Source organism: Phasianus colchicus, chromosome 9 (assembly GCF_987193195.1).
Source record: "Phasianus colchicus chromosome 9, bPhaCol1.hap1.1, whole genome shotgun sequence".
NCBI classification, from domain to species: Eukaryota; Metazoa; Chordata; class Aves; order Galliformes; family Phasianidae; genus Phasianus; species Phasianus colchicus.
In genome coordinates, this window is record NC_143444.1 from 14,505,379 (window position 1) to 14,515,843 (window position 10,465).

Here is a 10,465-nt window from a genome sequence, read left to right on the forward strand (position 1 = left end):
TCCTGAATGTTTGTATGGCCCAATCACTCTGATTATGTGTTTCTCTGTAGCGAAGAAAATACAAAAGTGGCATTATGTCTTGATTGCCTTTATTTTTTTTCTGAATGAGAACTGTATCCATTATTATTAATTGGCTAGAATGTGAACTCACAAAATGAATAACAACATGATAGAGAACAGAATACATTACACGGTGAAAAAAACTCAATTGCATACTTGCCTCTTACTGGTAAATCCACAACAATTATGTCAAAGTCAAAGCAAGATATGCATGAATTATTATTTTATGTAATTGAATATATTCTTCTAATAATTTTTTTTTTTTAAGAGAAAACTGATATTGAGATTGAGCTGCCTATTTACTTTGTATTGGTTTATTTGTCCTGTATCTGATACAATACTTCTGAATACTGGCAAAATTCAATGTGTTGGTACATTGGTTCAGCATTTTAGTTGTTTAGAAGGATTCCAGTAAAAATTGTAATGTCATATTGTTTTCTTATTGTTTAAAGGTAGCTCTTTTGTTTTCTGGTTTAGTTCATGTATGGTGAGTATTTTAACCCAACATGAATGCAGAGGTGTTTCCACTGAGAAAAGTCAAATAGGGAGTTTCCATTGGAACTCCCTATTTGCATACACACCTACAAGCTGATGACACTGGCATTCACCAGTGAAGTGGGAAAAAATATTTATAAATGAGCATACAATTCAGTGAATCTGAGGTAATTTAAACTATAAATTGCTTGTCTTATGAGGAATGGGACCTATAAATTCATTGTTGTAGTGAGCTGAGAGTTCCTCTTTCTTCCTGTATGATTTCTTAATGGTGAAAAAATAAACACAGACCTAGCACTTACTGTGATACTACGGAATTAATCATTTATATATTTTATGTAGCTTTAGTTAAAGATAACTTATGGGAGGTAGAAAGTCTGTCGTATAGATGTAAATCATTAAGTAAAAACTTACTCCAGAAGAAATTATAATATTTGAAGATTCAGGTGTATATATATTTTTAGTAAATTATTATTCAGTACATGTGTGACTTAAACATTAGTATCTGTGTAAGGCTCACATAATACAGAACATTTTTACAATATTGGTGCAGAGCTGATAGTAAGGGCATTCTGTAAGGGGGAAAGAAAATCTTTGCAAAGGGTTATAACACGGTAGGATCAAACTGCAGATATAAAACACCTAAATGTAGGATCTTTGCAGTATATCTGTCTACTTGTAGGCATCTGCATGTGAGTTCTCACAGTTATTCAAATTCAGTAAAACTGTTGTAAATCCTGCTGCTAAATGTAATGTATGTATGTTATGTAAACAGAAAGAAAGCACCAACAAGAAAGCCCACAGTTGTTTCATGACAAGTATTTTATCTTGTAGACTATCATAAACATTAGGTTTCAAATTATAAATATCACCGCATAGGTGAAATGAGGAGAATTTTTTTTTTTATCTGAAGAGTACATGCATTATGCCTTTATCAGTGAGCATTCATCTCATTTCCAGTCAAGAGCTTCACATTTCCTTGTATTAATTAGGTTTTGATTTCATGAAATAATGCTCTATGACTACATGATACATTTTAGTCGGGAAACTTTCAGGAAACTTCTTGATTTTTTTCAAAGATAAAATGCTGGATTTTTTTTTTTAATTTACAAATATATATGCTCTTGTGTTTACCACTCTTCATATATATTGTTCACTCTGCATGGGTTCTGACTTTTTTTTTCCTTTTTTTTTTTTTTTTTCCCACTATTGAAGGAAGAATATTTGCAATAAAATAAGACAACCTAAAGAAGGAAGTCGTATCTCAAGTAATGGTACATGATATCCTGCGCAAATAAGGAAATTATTTAAAGCACTGCATGATAAACTTGGCCTTTTATGTGCAGTTTTCAGCATCCGCTGTTGACTATTACTCTGTTTTAGTGGACCAGTGGTAAATGCTGCTGATGAGGCAAACAATCTGCTCCTCAGGCAATTTTGCCAGAGTATGATATAGTCTTTCACTTCTGGCCTGAGACCTATGGGTCTTTCTGTCCAGGTGGCCAACTCTGTCAGGGCAGTAAACTGATGTTCGTTCTTTTCTGTCCCAAAGGAAGTGTGGAGGAGGGAAGATGGCCTTCCTTCCAAAGGATATTTGCCTTTGCCATAGTGATAGACAAAGCTAATGAATAAATCAGCAAGCAAGACAAAAAAAAAAAAAAAAAAAAAAAAAAAGAGAGAAAAAAAACCAAACCACAAAAAGAAGGGTCAGAAAACTTATGGCAAAGGAAAAAACAATGAGAATATTGTGTATGTCAGGACACTACTTGCCATTTCATAAACAAATTTCTTCCTATCTTTGTATATTTTACTTGGATATCCTGTTTCTTTCTTTATCCACTGTGTGACATTAGGATTTCAAAAAGGACTGAGTCCATAGTAAGGTTTCGCATATGATATAGTTGGAGAATGTGGAGATTTTTATGCTAAAGTTGGGGAATGTTTAATAAGTGATAATAGTAAAATGGTAAATGACGTTTTTCTTCCAAGAATGGAAAGAAACGCATCATTTAAAAAAAAAAAAAAAAAAAGTTGTCTGTATGTGTTAGGGATGTACTATTTTCTGTATGTTCTTTGAAACTTTCTTGTATTTTGAGATCAGTGTTAACGTGTCTTCAAGTTGTATTGCAAAGCTAGCTTTCACTGCTCAGGTTTATTTTTTTAAATATATTTATTATTTGTGATAAATTGTACAAACTTTTGTACTATGGCAGAGATAGTCTTCTGAACTGCAGCTGTGCTTCATACTTGAACATGGGCTTAGTGGTCGATCATACCAGGAGGTCCCATAAGAAATACTTAGGAATCTTGTTCCTCTCAACTTCGGTTATACAGATCCTTGGCAGCAGAGTTGCTCTTCAGTTTTTCTGTCTTTCTAGTCTCTAATGGTAGTAAAACTGATGCTTTCAATTTTAAGAAATCAGTAAGTCATTACACTATGAAAGGGGATAATGCAAAGTTTGGTAGTGTGTCTAAATTATTTTTTATTTGAGTCCATTTGGGTTTTAGATTAGGCCAGAATGGAGTTCCAAGTAAGAAGATGACATGCTTAATTTTGTGAAAGCTTTCCTTCAGGTATGGGTGACAGCAGTCAGCTTTATGCAGCATATAGTAGTGTAAAGTCAGCAGAAGCTGCTACACAGAAGGAACAGCTGAAATATGGGTACAAGACTGGGGCAGCCTGCAAGTACTGTATTAGTAGCAGCTGGTGGACAGTAATGCTTTGGAAAGCAAAAGTTTGGCAGTCTCTGCAAAACTGAGATGCTCAGAAGAGATAATTTCATGAACTTCAGTAGCATCCTAAATTCAGAAATGATAAAATTGTTTTGTAGTTGCATGGAGAATAAATTTTTATTGTAGGAGTGTAGAGGAGAGCTGTATTGTAGCTCTAAAACCAATGTAGCAGCATTGGTTTTAGAGCAGCAGAACAGAACAGCTGTTTCTTGAGTTCTAATTAAACAGTGTTAATATTATACGTTTTTATGTTTATAACATCTTTAGGATAAGATTTTGTAAAGCTACAAGCTTTAGGAATGCATATCAGTAGACGTATGTTTCCAATCTTAGACATTTTTCAAATTAATTTCCTTGTGCTTACAGAATTTTTCTTATATTGAATTATACTTTCAAAAACACGTACTAGATGCATAGACAACATCTCTTGGAGTCCTTGTGTAATCAGCAGTATTAATTGTGCTTCCACTGTTCTTAAACTTCTGCCTTTTCATTTACTTTTGGCCATGTCAAACAGAGAATTTTATCAAATACATTAAAACTTGCAGGCATAATTTTATGTAGATAAAATCCTAAGTTTGATAAAATTTGGTGATATGTCAAGGACTGGATTATGTCTTCTATCTCTTCCTATAAAAATGAACTGAAGAGTATAGTCAAACAAGATTTGAATTCCTGAAATATTGAAAATATTGTATTGATCTTGTCGGTCAGCTATCCTCTGGCCTGCTTTTCATGATTATTGCAAAGGTATAAAGAAATATAACTCTTATAAATCTTTTATGTCAAAAGTTTTGGAGTGAAGTTGCATTTCTTCTAGTATATTTAAAACTATTTGCATGTGATTTCTGTAGCATAAGAGAGAAACAGTAGCAGCAGAATTTATGGATGAAAATGCTTCCTGTTGAGGTAAGTAGGTAAAAGCCCAAAACGTAATGTTTTTCTAATGTAAGGATAGGAGACTATGAATATTTTCTATAACATTTTCTTTTACCTGAAATATACATGGTAGCACCATTTGTCTTTCCGTTTGAACTACCTGAGAAGATGAAAAAAAAAAATTCCTAAAATAGGAGGTACTGAAAACTTGAGACCATTTAATAATGTTTCAGGAAGAACCTTTTCCTGATTATTAATTTCATGTTACCCATTTTTTCTCCTTTTTTTCCCTGCCTATTTACATGATTTATAGTGTTTTGTGACGCAATGCTAAGTACTTTCTGAGCAAGAAACTGGAATTTGTTGAGAAAGATTTTAAGTTTTAAAGTAAGAAGATTCTCTTGGTATTTGTTAGAATTTATTTTAGTGGACTTTCAAATAACTTCCCACTGTCCAGAGTCTGGATATTTTATGAAGAAGTTAGTGGCAGTGTCTGGCATCTGTGCTTACGTTAAGCAGAAGATTTTGCAGTATTTATTTCTCTGTAAAGTACTACTGTTCATTGGCAAGAATGGTAGATTGCATTCCACTTTAACAGTGACATTTTACAGCTGCCTTGGGCTGCTGGGCAATTATTCCTTATTCGTTTGGGAACCACAAAGCTGTTCTCACTTGTACTGAACACTTCTGTGTGTTGTAAACTGAGATGTGACAATGCAGGCTACACTCACTTTCATTCCAGGCTTTTGAAATGCCGTATACTTGACAGAGCTCTTCAATTAATCTAAACAGGTCTTTTTTGAGAGCCAGCAAGCAGTTAAAGGACAGATAAAACTGGAAGTTCTGTATCACATTTCAATTCAGGCTTCCATAATGTTTCACCTTCATTGACCTTAAAAAAATGGCTATGAAACTGATTTAGATTGGTCATAATGAGATTACCAAGAAATTACAGTTGACTTCTTGCTTGATTTAATGTCCTATTTCTTCTAATTAGATCCTACCAGGATTTCCAGTTATTCACAATGGTTTGTTTAATAGTTGTGTGCCAGAAAAGTCACGTGCAATACGTAATTATGTCAGTGAAAGCACTGAAATTGATTTTCTGAGGTTTGGTCACTAAAAAAGCTTGAAAGTAAAAAGTGAATCTTAAATGTCTAAATGTGCATTACAAATCCTGAAAGTAGGTGAGTACCATAGCTGGAAATATGTTCATTAAAATGTTAATTTTTATAAAGAAGAGTAAAAAAAATCAAATATCAAGGTAAGTTTACAAGTGATTGACAAACAAAACAAACAAAAAAAAACAACTTTAAAAGTAACATTATACAAAATATTCTTTCATCTCTATCATGATCTGTAGCTCTGGTCAAAAATTAATGGTCTTTTTCAATTGTATTTTCTACTCCTTTTGATTAGATTGCTAAGAGAGCAATGCTGGCACTCGCATTGAAACATTAATGTGATGATATAGTAGCTACTGGTAGATAGATTAAATGAGTAATTGTTCTTGTTCATGGTATTTATATATTTTTAAATACATTATTTTCCCAACCTTGTGATAAATTTCTGTTCATTCTTGTAGTCATTCATTACTGTGGAATGCATCTGAAAAGTTATCCTCCTTTACATTAAATGTGAAAGTCTTTTAGACATTTTGCTCAATAAATCTTATGAATTCCAATTTACAGGATAAAGGGAAATAATTTTTTCTTAATTTTTCTTAATTTTAATTTTGGTCCTTATTTATTAATAGAGTATACTTGCTATTTGCAAACTCTGTTTTCTGAACTCACAAGCTACAACAGAATCCATACGCTGACCTTAAAGTTAGAGTGAACATCTTTGTAGCACAAAATTCAATACAGTCTTGGAAAAAGACACCTGAGCAATGAGCAAAAAAACCAAAGTCAGCTGCTGGATCTTGGCATGACATAAGATGATTCAGTGTAATAAAATGTAGTAATAAGGATGATAGTTTTATATCAAATACTTTACATCAGTAATACAGAATCATAGAATCATACTATCCTTAGAGTTGGAATGGACGTTTTAAAGGCCATCTAGTCCAACTTCCCTGCAATGAACAGGAAATTCTACAGCTAAATCAGGTTGTCCAGGGCTCTTCTCTTGTCCATTGATGCAGTGGCAGCATCATAAAAGATCACCAGGTTGGTCAAAAGGGATTCGCCCTTAGTGAAACTATGCTGGTTCTCCCATATCACCTCTCTATCTTCTCTGTGTCTCAGTTTAGCTTTCAGGAGGATCTGCTCCGTAATCTTTCCTGGCACAGAGGTGAGACTGATAGGATGGTAGTTCCCAGGGTCATTCTTTTTACCTTTCTTAAAAATCGGTGTGATGTTATCTTTTTTCCAGTCACCAAGGACTTCACCCGATTGCCATGACTTCAAATACCATTGAGTGTAGCTTGGTGACCACATCAGCCAATTCTCCCAGGACTCTGGAATGCATCTAATTGGGACCTATAGACTTGCGGATGTTCAGGTTCCTCAGGTGGTCATGAACCTGATCTTTGCTTGCAGTGGGAGAGACGTTGCTTCCCCAGTCCCCTCCTGCCAAAGCAAACGTTTGAGGGTTGTGTGGTGAGCAGTTATCAGAGAAGACAGAGGCAAAAAAGTTGTCTGTTGTTACCAACAATTGCTAGAGTGTATTTCTTTTCAGTGTAAGATAGCTGTGCTTTATTCATTCACTATAATTTTCTCAAAATCTTAATGAATTCATCTTTGAACATGCCCCTGGAAACTCTTGTGCCCTGAAGTCACCTTGCTTCTGGTCTTTTTGTATTCAGGATATCAGTCCAGAAAAATTGTGTAGGTTGAGCATTTTTCTGGAGCTGAGCTACTGAAAGAGAGGTACTAATGTCTGTTTCTCATGCTTGAGTTGGTTGTAGTCAGAAACAAAGTCAATGGAGACAAAATTTATCCAACTGAGAGAGTCATCTGCTCCTTATGAATTGGTATTCATACATTCTGGAAAATTTCAGGGGGGATCCTTGGTTAAGAAGCATGGGAATGCTGAAAGTCAGATATTTCTCAAGTAAATTCAGCACAAAGCCTTATGCTGCCTGACAGCAATTTCAAATATGCATCACATTTCTCCAGTTGCCTCTCTTATCTTTAGAGAGCAATGTGATCTGTGATAGAAGCTGACACAACTATGAAAGTCATTCTTGCTCAGTTTTCTATCTGAGACATGGATTTGGGCTTTGATACTTTGCCAAGTAATTGTCTTGAAAGGGAAAGTAAATCCAGAAGCTTGCATTCTTACTTTTGTTTGTCTATAAAAACTCAGCTGCCAGTGCTTTTTATCACTTGGTCAATCCTACATTAGCATATTTCTTCCATGAAAGTGTTAACAAAGCAAATAGGTAAGATAATACTTACCTCTGGATAAGAAAAAGATAGTGTAAGTAACAAAACAACATATTGTTGATTTAGGATAGAGTGCATTCAGGAGCAAATAGGAAGAGTGCGGTATCCTTTACAGACTTGCAACTGGCTTTAAGTGTCACTTAGTTACTATATGTACACACAAACATATATTTTGCTATTGCAAAAAGCAAATATTTCTCTTTAAATATTTAACTTTTGGGCTCGATGAAAGTAAAAATCTGTTCATTTTTTCTTATTTCTATTTGGAGGGTTGCTTAATATAGAACTTCCAGCTTATTTCTTGAGAGGAAAAAGTGGCTGTTTCTAGAAAAAAGAAATGTATTTGCCAGCTAAATGTAAGTAGATTTTGCATCCCCCATCATCTTTCTTGTATGGAAGGTTTGAAAATGATGATACTCAAATTGTGCAATGTAAAATCATTTAACTATTTCTGACATCCATGTAATACTTCTATCTGTTAATGAGGCAGTCTACTTGTAACTTCCAAGATAACATTTATATAACACATTGCAGCAAAAATGACACCTATACAGCTGAACGCAGCTCTTCAGAATGAGAACCATCATAAGAGAATAAAGAATAGTCTGTGATAGACAAGTTTCAAGATCAGCAGCAGCAGTGCAGCTATCAGTAGGCTGTCTGGGAGAGTCAGAATTCTGAATTTGTTTTTCATGGGTGCTATCTGGCTTCTGATCCAGTTAGAACAATCTGCTACAGAACTTGTTGTTTTCATTCTCCTTTTCCTTTCTGGCTCCATAGGGACATACATGTACCCTCATGACTGAGGAGCAAGGAGACGGGAAATAAGAAGTAACTGATTTCCATTTTTGCATGGTACAATACGTACAAATGCTTTGGAGATGAGCTTCTGGCAAGTAATAACAAAGGTTGGTCAGTAGTTCTCCTCACCCTCTTCTTGATTAGCTTCATCTGATGATGTGAAATGTTGGCCTTAATGAAGTATACAACAAATTTACTGGTATTGGGGTTTCACATGGAATGTTGAGAGAATTAAGTAACTCAGTCATGTTCTCTAAGTGTTTTCAGTTTACTTTATCTTGCTCTATCCTGGGTCCTACCCAGGGTCTGCACTTTGACCCAAATTCCTCTTCATTTCTTTACTCCGACTATGTTGAATAAATTTTGTCTGAAGAGTTGTGATTCCAGTAAGAGTAAATGACTTGATCATATCTCAGTGTATTTGGCTCAAAATAAAAGTAGGTTTGAGCTCTTGCATCAAAATTCACAACAAGATTTTGAATACTCTGAATTTCATATTGAATCTGGCTCTTGATACATGCTTAATATTTGATGCTAGAGCACATTTCAGGAAGAAAGCTTTTTTTTCCCAACATATGTATTTATGAAGACAATAGAAGCTCAGTTACTGTAAGTGGTTTTAAAGGATATAAAATGGTTTCATTTTTAGATCCAGTGCCACTCAAATGGTATATTCTTTTTTCAGAAATGAAACTTGGAATTTCCAGAGCTTGTTTTTTTCTTTTCTGCCAGCATGAACTAAGAAAAAAAGTAGGGACTTTTTATTAGCTGTTATTTTTTTGATAATGAACTTTTTGCTCCTTCTGTGAAATCAAAGAGACAATGCCTCTGAGTAGAAGTAATAAATTAGCTATTTTGTTGCCTATGCAAGTTATCACACTTCTATATCATGTTATCTGGCATTTTATTTGTATTCTGGGTGTCTTCAAATGCTGTGCAGTTAAACTAACCAAACAGGAAATGGCATGCTGGTGAACTGGTGCCTGAGAAAGATCAAGAAGGAACTGTATATAAAGTATTTCAGAAATTCCAGAGAAGAGAAAGAAACATGATAAATCTTTCTCGTGTCTTATTTTACCTTTTTTTTTTTCAGTAGATGACAAGTTAGATGTGGAGCACAATTTAAGATGTTATGTGGGTTACAGGATAATATGTTTGTTTGTAGTTAGACGAAAGCTACAATCCTGGAAAAAGACACAACCTCTTAAATAGACCTGCAAGTAGATCTCATCCTTCCCATCCAGGTATGAAAATTATAGGGAGTCAGTGATACTCTCCTCCCCAGCGTGGGGCTATGCAGAAATTGTACTATTGTCAGGTGGTAAGCAAGAAGTTGAAGGGAGTTAAAGAAAGAAAAGGGTCAAGGAAGTGCTAGGTTTGAAAAGCCAGTGGGCACCGAGGAAGGAAAAACAGTATGTGACACATGTAGCAGACTGTTGTCAGTTCATTGTGAACTGAAAAGCTGAGGCTAGCAGATTGTCTGCTGTATAGGGCAGCAATATTAATGCATGTACTCCATGTTCATGATTCCTCATTAAAGATGTTTGGTAATAAATGTAAATATGATAAATATATTTCAGTGTTGAGGCCCTATGTAGAAGTAATTACTCCAGTAGTAGGTATTTTTAGGAGAAATCCCAAAAAGTGACTGTAGATGCTGATATTGGGCTGAAGTGCCATAGGCATTTTATAATGGGCATAGGAAATAGGTCTGATTAAGCCATTTTTCTTCTTTTTTTTTTTTTTTTTTAATCCCCTCTGCCAAGAGAAGAGGACTAACACTCTTTTGCATAGGTCCTTGGACATAAATCACAAAAAAACCACAGAAAAAGTGGCAAAGGTTTTAAGATACCAAATTCTGCATGACTTTTAGCCTTTCAGCTTTCAGAATAGCCTCCAGTGCAGGAGACATGAGAAATGTAGTGAAGAGTATTTGAAATGTTAAATAATTAAAATGTTGCATAATGCATATTTTGTTCGAATAGCTCGTTTAAGTCATTGTGAAGTCATGATTTCTTTTGTCTAGCGGAAATTAAATGAAATTTATCTTAAATATTTAATAGGGTTGTAGAAGTATTGAATTAAAGCAAATGCTTATCACAGTT

At 34.5% G+C, this 10,465-nt stretch overlaps 1 long non-coding RNA gene across 1 annotated transcript; it reads left to right on the forward strand.

Moving 5' to 3' along the window:
* Positions 1-7,841: 7,841 nt before the first annotated feature.
* On the forward strand, positions 7,842-9,848 carry LOC149916833 (uncharacterized). The gene is made up of 3 exons (XR_016468954.1): positions 7,842-7,915; positions 8,340-8,467; positions 9,454-9,848. It is a non-coding gene; the product is annotated as an uncharacterized LOC149916833 (long non-coding RNA).
* Positions 9,849-10,465: the final 617 nt, after the last annotated feature.